Source organism: Dermacentor albipictus, chromosome 10 (assembly GCF_038994185.2).
Source record: "Dermacentor albipictus isolate Rhodes 1998 colony chromosome 10, USDA_Dalb.pri_finalv2, whole genome shotgun sequence".
Lineage (NCBI taxonomy): Eukaryota > Metazoa > Arthropoda > Arachnida > Ixodida > Ixodidae > Dermacentor > Dermacentor albipictus.
Genome location: NC_091830.1, coordinates 38,558,475 through 38,565,931, shown reverse-complemented (window position 1 = coordinate 38,565,931; position 7,457 = coordinate 38,558,475).

Below are 7,457 nucleotides of genomic sequence, written 5' to 3'. Positions count from 1 at the left end.
AGTCTACATTTTACCATGTTTATGTCATTCCAAAAAAGCACGAAGCGTTACCATATTTTGCTTGCGGCCAATGTATACTAAGTTTCTAATATGCCGCACGTGCTAGTGTTCCCAATTCTTTTTACTATGCAGGAATATCGAAATTCTTTATTTACCTCGCACTTGATTTTAACGTTCCCACTCTATTTTACAGATATCAGTTTCCATAACTTTTCATCGTCATCGGTAGCTACATACAAAACATTTTGTAGTAACCATACGAGTGCGGCTGTCGTAAAACTTACTGTTGGAAATTTGAAGGTTTACAGTACAGCGAAAGCGACGGCCTTCACGTGAGTCCCTGCTTTGCACTTTCAATGGAATCGAAGTTGTCAGAGATTTTTCCATACCAGTAACCGTTTTTGCCTCAACTAACAATATTTTTATTTCTACAGCAGTAATATGGACTCTCCAAACTCATTTCTGCTGTTGGCGTCGTCATGAGCTTCCGTATAAACTCTAAGGGCGATAAAATCGTCGCCGCACGCCGCATGTTGTATGTGCGAGTAAAAGCGTGTGGGGGTAAGCAGGTGATCCCAGCTCAATCTCGCGCAAGAAAGAGAGGAGGCACGCCGTCTTCCGTCACGCGCAAGGCTCCGGGGTGAGAGAGGGGGGCACAGTCTCCTCCGCGCGCCCGCGCACGCCCCAACGGACCGCAGTTTCCTGAAAACCACATGTGATGGGGACGATGTCCGTGGATAGGGAGGGGGGAAGCGTTCTACTTGGGGAGGCGCGCCCCGCCCGGGCCTCTGTGTCTCGAAAGCCATCTGCAACGTGTACAGAGCCCGCCGGCTGAAAGGGAACTCACGGTCGCAGCGCATACCTTACGCGTGATAAATACGTGTGTGCTGTGTTCTCGCTGTTCTTGCGCTAAAGCCATAGATCGCATAGTGACTTCAGTGGCTGTTGTTCCCGCGCTCGCTTGCACTAGCGTTTTTATAGCGACTGTGTACTCTCATCGAGAGGGATGTGTTTGCGTGTGCGCGCTGACACCATGCTTGTTAATTCAGTTAGCGAATATGTTTCTTTTTTTCAATATTTACAGTGCTAGAAACACAACAACAAATTTTACTGTGCAATATTACTGCTGCAGCAGTTGCTATGCTAAAGCACCAATGGTCTGCTGCAGTACAGGCAGAGCCACAAAAGGCGTGAATGGAGAAATCAAAATAGCACTCTCGTCAATCTTACGGCTTTGTTTTTACAGATGCCATCCCACGCGTTATTATACATTTCTGATCGCATGGAACCCTTCGTATAACGGATCCGGAGGAGGAAAAGAAAGAAGGAAAGATAGGGAGGTCGTACAAGTGCATATACACAGCAGATAGCCCTGTTATGCGTAGGTTATCAATTATGCCATACTCTTCCCTGTATACCACTTTGATGGGCACAAGAAGAGAATGTATGACCTTTTCTCGAGAATGTACTTCCAGACTGGGACTCGTTGAAGCACAAACGCATGTACTAGAGCACTGTGTATGTTGAATTGAATCACTCTTTCAGCCTACCCCCTGAGCAGTATAATTAGACCACGGAGGAGCACTATAGTTGCGTCTAGAGTATCGGCATTGTGGTTTTGATCTGGTCCTGATGAGAAATAGTCAAATATGAAAGCTGAAGAACATTTTGTGTTGCTGAGATAATTGCGACGTGTATATTAGGCTATACACCTAGGCTATGTTTATCTTGGGTGGCATTGCATGGACTTGTTTAACACTTCTACTTCGTTGCTGCCTGCAGATTGAATGCAAACGGCCTGCCCATAGTAGAACAGTGCCAATAAGCACGTGCGTGCTTTGCAAGATTTTGTGACACTTACTTAGCATTTTTTGCATCAGCTTCAGTGAGGGCTGCGTGGTAACTTAAGCGTCTAAAGAAACCGCCACCTTTAGAAAAACCTCACCCACCATGAGTTTATTTCATTGGGTGGTGCACCATGTCAAAAGTGATGAATTTGTTACTGCAGATGCGGCTATGGCCAAAACCTGACTCGTAAGTACAGCAAAAATATAAAACAACACATCCTTTCAAAAAAATACATTTAGAGGCACTTTCAATAAAAGAATAAGCAAGAAAATATTTTTGAAAGTCTCCATTTCTTAACAGGACACGTTAAATAAATAATAATAAAAGCAAGTTTGGTGGAATATAATGAAATGCTTTGTTTTTGGATATGACATTCTTAAAAGCTTTATTACGAAGCCCATGAACATTGGCACAGAGGAAAGTTCGAAGACAACAGTTACATGTGCCGAAATGGTGCAATGAAGCTTAACTTAAAAATGGGATGCATATTTTTCACTTTCCAGTAGAGAAATAAAGTCAGCAACATGTACGGGCTTCCTGGGACGAGGTCACCGCCGCAGAAAAGGACGTTGAATGTGCTTTAGTTATAGCGACAAATCCGCCCCCATGTCTTAGTCCTTTCATGAGGCGCTAGCACTGAAAAAACCCGAGGACAAACTTTAGAAAACTGACAAGCAAGCTTCCCCTTTGCCATCTTGGTGGCGACACTAACAACCCTTCCACCGCGTTAAATAGGCAACGTTAACTAGGAGGAAGACACAGAACTTTTTCTTTCTCGTGGATGTTAGAAGACATATGTGTAACATATAACTCTGTGGCGCTTTTAATCTTGTGTGCCGTTTTAAAATAACGACAAGATGCTTGTCAAGCTGCTCAATAAAGTAACGATACTCAATCGCCTCGCGTTCAGAGCTGTGTCTTACGTTCTGCCAGACCGTTATCTTAGTATGATGTGCTGCCAAGTCAAAATGCCTTATGTTTGCTAAGAAATTTTTTAGAAGTAGGGTGTACGCTCAGTTCTGTTAGCAGTGACAACGTTGTAAATATACAAGCACTGTACAGTTGTACAGATGAGTTAACGGTGACGCAGTGTCCTCCTTCTTGATCACTGGCTTTCAAGCGCTATATGGATAACACAGTGCTACATCAACAAGACCGCACATCAGAAATAGTCACTGTCAGCACTGTCCAGCATGCCTATCATGCAGAAGATATCATACACAGCTGTAACCATTGTCGGTTGTTGATTTACTGCAGTGGAACTTTTACGCGCCAACGTAACTGGCCAGCTCTTCAAATCGGCGGGAAATGTGTGAGGCCGCGGAGCAAGCGAACGTGGAAGGCACCTGGAGGTGAAGCAAATCGCGCACAGGGGAATCACAAAGTAGTGCGTTTGCGTGGCATAGTACGGCCACCTAGAGGAATGTGCAAGTAACGTTGAGTGAAGCAGGGATATAGAAATGAAGCGAAGCTTCACGGATGAGAAAAGGTAGGCTGATGCCCCCTGAGTTGACCTCCTCTGGCAGTTTCTACAGGCTATCTTTGCGACGCATACGTATAGGGTTCGCTTCGTGGTAACATCGTCCTCGCACACGCCGTACGCTTTGTGTTGGAGCGAAAACGTGAAACGACGATGGCAGTTCAATCTCGCCTGCGCGAGGGGAGCAAGCGCACCGTATTCCGTCGCGCGCAAGTTACCGGAAAAGGGGAAGGATGGAGGGGAAGTGGTACTGCGGCCGCACATGGTCACTCGGGCTTTATCTTGAAAGCAATCTGCGTTCGGGGCGCAGTCTACGTGGGCCAACGGCTCGTAGGTTTGCGTGGACTGTATTCTCACTTTTCCAGACGTATAATGGTTACAAACGCAGATCAGATTACAGACTTTTCTGTATAATCATGGAGCATGTCTTAGTTGCACACTCCGCTTAACAAATTGTTGTTTGTCAAGTCGACAGGAAGTTCACATAGTGCGTCAGTTTGTCCAAGCGACGACTAGTGTCTGTTTTCTACTGGCATTATACCAGCAACCAGGACGAACATTGTATTCTACCTGCATCCATGTCTGGTCTCGAGAGGCGCCCAAAAACAGTAGCATATAGCCGCGACCTATGACGCTGTAATTAGAAATACTTCAATAAGCGTTGCCTAGGGCTCCCTAAAGGAATCCCGTAGGCTTATATATATATACCTTTAAATGTATCTATATAGCTCCAAAGGTATATAATACCTCCAATGAGGTGTTTCTGGTGAGATTCCCTCACCACAATTACCTCATTCAAACGCTAGCACGGATCCAGAACAAAGCAAGCCACTTCATCATAAGCGATTACAACAACCAGTCTAGTGTAACACAAATTGGAGTTAAGCTATCATTACAATCCTTGAACACTCGCCGAGACATTGTCCTTGTATCACTGTTCCACAAATTCCTTCACTCCACTCGAACACCCACAGGCTTGAAACGACCCTACTCCACGTCACATAGGCTTCATAATAATTTCAGCTGTGCCCGCATTTACGGTTCTACAAAATCATTCCATTACTCTCCTCTTTCTCGTGCTATCAGAATGTGGAATTCGCGCCCAGACAACATTGCATGCCAGTCCAACCGCGATTCATTTTGTGATGCCTTGACTGAATACATGACTAAAGAAATGTTTACGTTTATCGCACAATGCTTTCTTGTACTTGCACTATATTTTAGAGTTTATTGGTGCATTATTACCGTTATGTTGCTATGTTTACCGTTCCGTTGGAAAGTCGCGTCTAACTTTTCTGTCATTTTTTATCATTAATACTCTTTCACACTCTGGTCTTGCTAATTACACGGCTTCACTGTGAACAATGTGTGATTTATTCCTTGTTATTACATTATGTTTCCTTCTTTTCCGTCGTGAATCGTGAACTAAATAATTGTTTGTCATATCGGCTGCACAAACGGTTGTAGTTTGGAAACTGACACAGTTACTAGATGTCTTGTATTCTGTGTATTTTCTATGTACTCTGCCCCCGTTACTCAATGCCTCACTTTGAGGCTCTATGTATGCATGTATATATATATGTATAAATATATATATATATATATATATATATATATATATATATATATATATATATATATATATATATATATATATATATATATATATATATATATATATATATATATTTATACATATATATATACATATAGACTCGGGTTATATATATATATATATATATATATATATATATATATATATATAACCCGAGTCGATTAGAGCGAATTGCACCGTTATCTTTTTGCGATGTATCTCATTCAGCACGTAGGGGCATTGAGTGGCCGAGTACGTCATATTTAGCGATTTATCCAAATGACCCTGTCACTTCTCCAATCATTTTTTTTTGTTTACAGTGCGGTATTAATTGCTGTGGTTATTGATTAGTTCGTTATCGAGTGTGGACAGCAAACTTGCTATTTTCGGAAGGAACTTACTGCAAACCGTATTTAGATGTGTAGGACCAGGGGTGGCTGACCCTGCTGGGCATTGACTCCATCATAAAAAAGGTGGCAGAACCCATTTCAAGATGACTTTCGATGGTAGTGAGTTAGCATTGAAACACTATAAAGACACCGGGTATTGCCGCCGTCAATAGGGGTTTTGTATGGGGTCTGTACTGCAGAAATACTTCTCTTTCACACTTCCCTAAGAACACTCAACGCCATCTAGCGCCACCGCCGTGAAGTCTGTGCACCACTTCCGTAATTCATGACAAGCCGTTGCGCGGAGAACGCTGGGAAACGGGTGATGCGGCATTTGGGTTCCTCTCTCGCATTTCTTTCTTGGCACGCTACGCCATGTTGTGGGGCCGCCAGGAAGTCCGCGCGCGGTCTCCGAGACGAGAAGTGAGATGCATCGGTGCCTTTGAAGGCTGAAAATTGTTTCCTCCTATGCCGCACACTAGGTGGCACATACTCAGTGACCTAAGTTGGCGAAACAATAATTGAAAAGCGGCACATGTCCAGTGAATTCGTAGCGCCGCCTGCAAATGTGGCGAATTGCTGTCTTACAGGAACCTTTAGGACGTAGGTTCGAGTGAAATGTGGCGTTGGTTTTTTTCCATGTTTTTTTAAAGGCAGTGCATGTGACATACCCAAAAGAATAGTGTGCAAAACAACCCCACGCCTCTGTTAACGAATGTGAGCTTCTTAGAGTGTTCATCTAGGACAATGTCGTTGTAGCTGCCTCAAAGACACAAAATAGTCAAAAATTCGGCTCCAAATAGCACTTCTGAAAGATCGGTGAGTACGAAAGAAGGATTACAAGCTGTTTTTACTGCAGTGGCCCATTTCAGTTGAGAGACTGTTGACGGTGTTCTTCATTCAATAAAACTGTCATGTTCGTCAGCAAATTTCGCTCTCATTACGTGTAAAAATCTCGTACTTTGAAATACTTCCGAACGGCTTGTTTATTTAGGTGTACGTACACCAGTAGAGACTTGAAATTATCCAGTTCAGGTCGAAACACGTCCTCTCGCTCAGAAAAGAATTAGCATGAGCGCTACTTATTCAGCAGGATATAATCCTTAATTTTGAGCATGCTTAACACTGCGGCACCATCGTTGCTCAATGCGCGAGCAAGGTCACAACCACATAGATGCGATTTTGGGACACGCGCCTGTGTTGTCATGAAAAGATGAAGTACAAAAGTTGAAATAGGAGGTTAACATTAATCAATAACGATGCCAGTCATTCAGGTAAATACAAGCAGAATGTTTCAAGCTGTTCCCGGCATATGTGACCTAGGCAGTATACGCCCCGAGGCAACGACGCAGATATTTCAACCTGCGCCATGTTTCGCTGAGAGGTTGACTTTGCTCCAGCAGATAAGCATTGTTGCCAAGGAAAGCCAGTTGAGTTGTTCATGGGATCCTGCTTAAAGGTGTGAATATGGCTGAAAACTGCGGTATCGGGGTTTATGTTGAGCAGCAGACGTGTCTTCTATAACCGCAATGTGGAAAGAGACGAAAAACCAGATGGGGAATTGCGCAATTAGTAGAACCTCATAGGTATATCAAAAAGCTCAGTGCGAAAGGAAATCTTTTCAAATTTTGTAGATGAGAGCCACTTGTTTCTTTTTGCATTATCGGCTTCGACTTGTACGTAAGCTTCAGGAAGCACATTTGCATTCGGGTAGTAAGATATCTACCTCTGCCAGTTCGTCCAAAAGCGATCAAGAAATTTCCAAGCTCTCCCATTAGTAAATTGATGGGCTTCATTATTTCAAAAGTAAGCGGATAGCTTGTTTTTACCGTTGATTACGCCTTAACGTTACCATTCTTCATGCATTTGTAAAGATAGATACGGGCCCTCTAATTACACCACATGCCGAAATTGAAATAAAAAAAGAATAGGTGATTTATAACAAAGAGAACCATGTGCTGACAAGCACATTCCGGTAACATTTACTAATACCATACGCAGTAAAAGAGTGGATGGTGCCTAAGTGGTTAATGACTTTTTTTCATTGCTTTTTGTATAAAAGCACTGTTTCGGTGTCTGCTTGTTTTTTATGTCATGATGTCTGGAGCGCTACGAAAAGCATCAAAATTGCCAAATTTGACGTCTG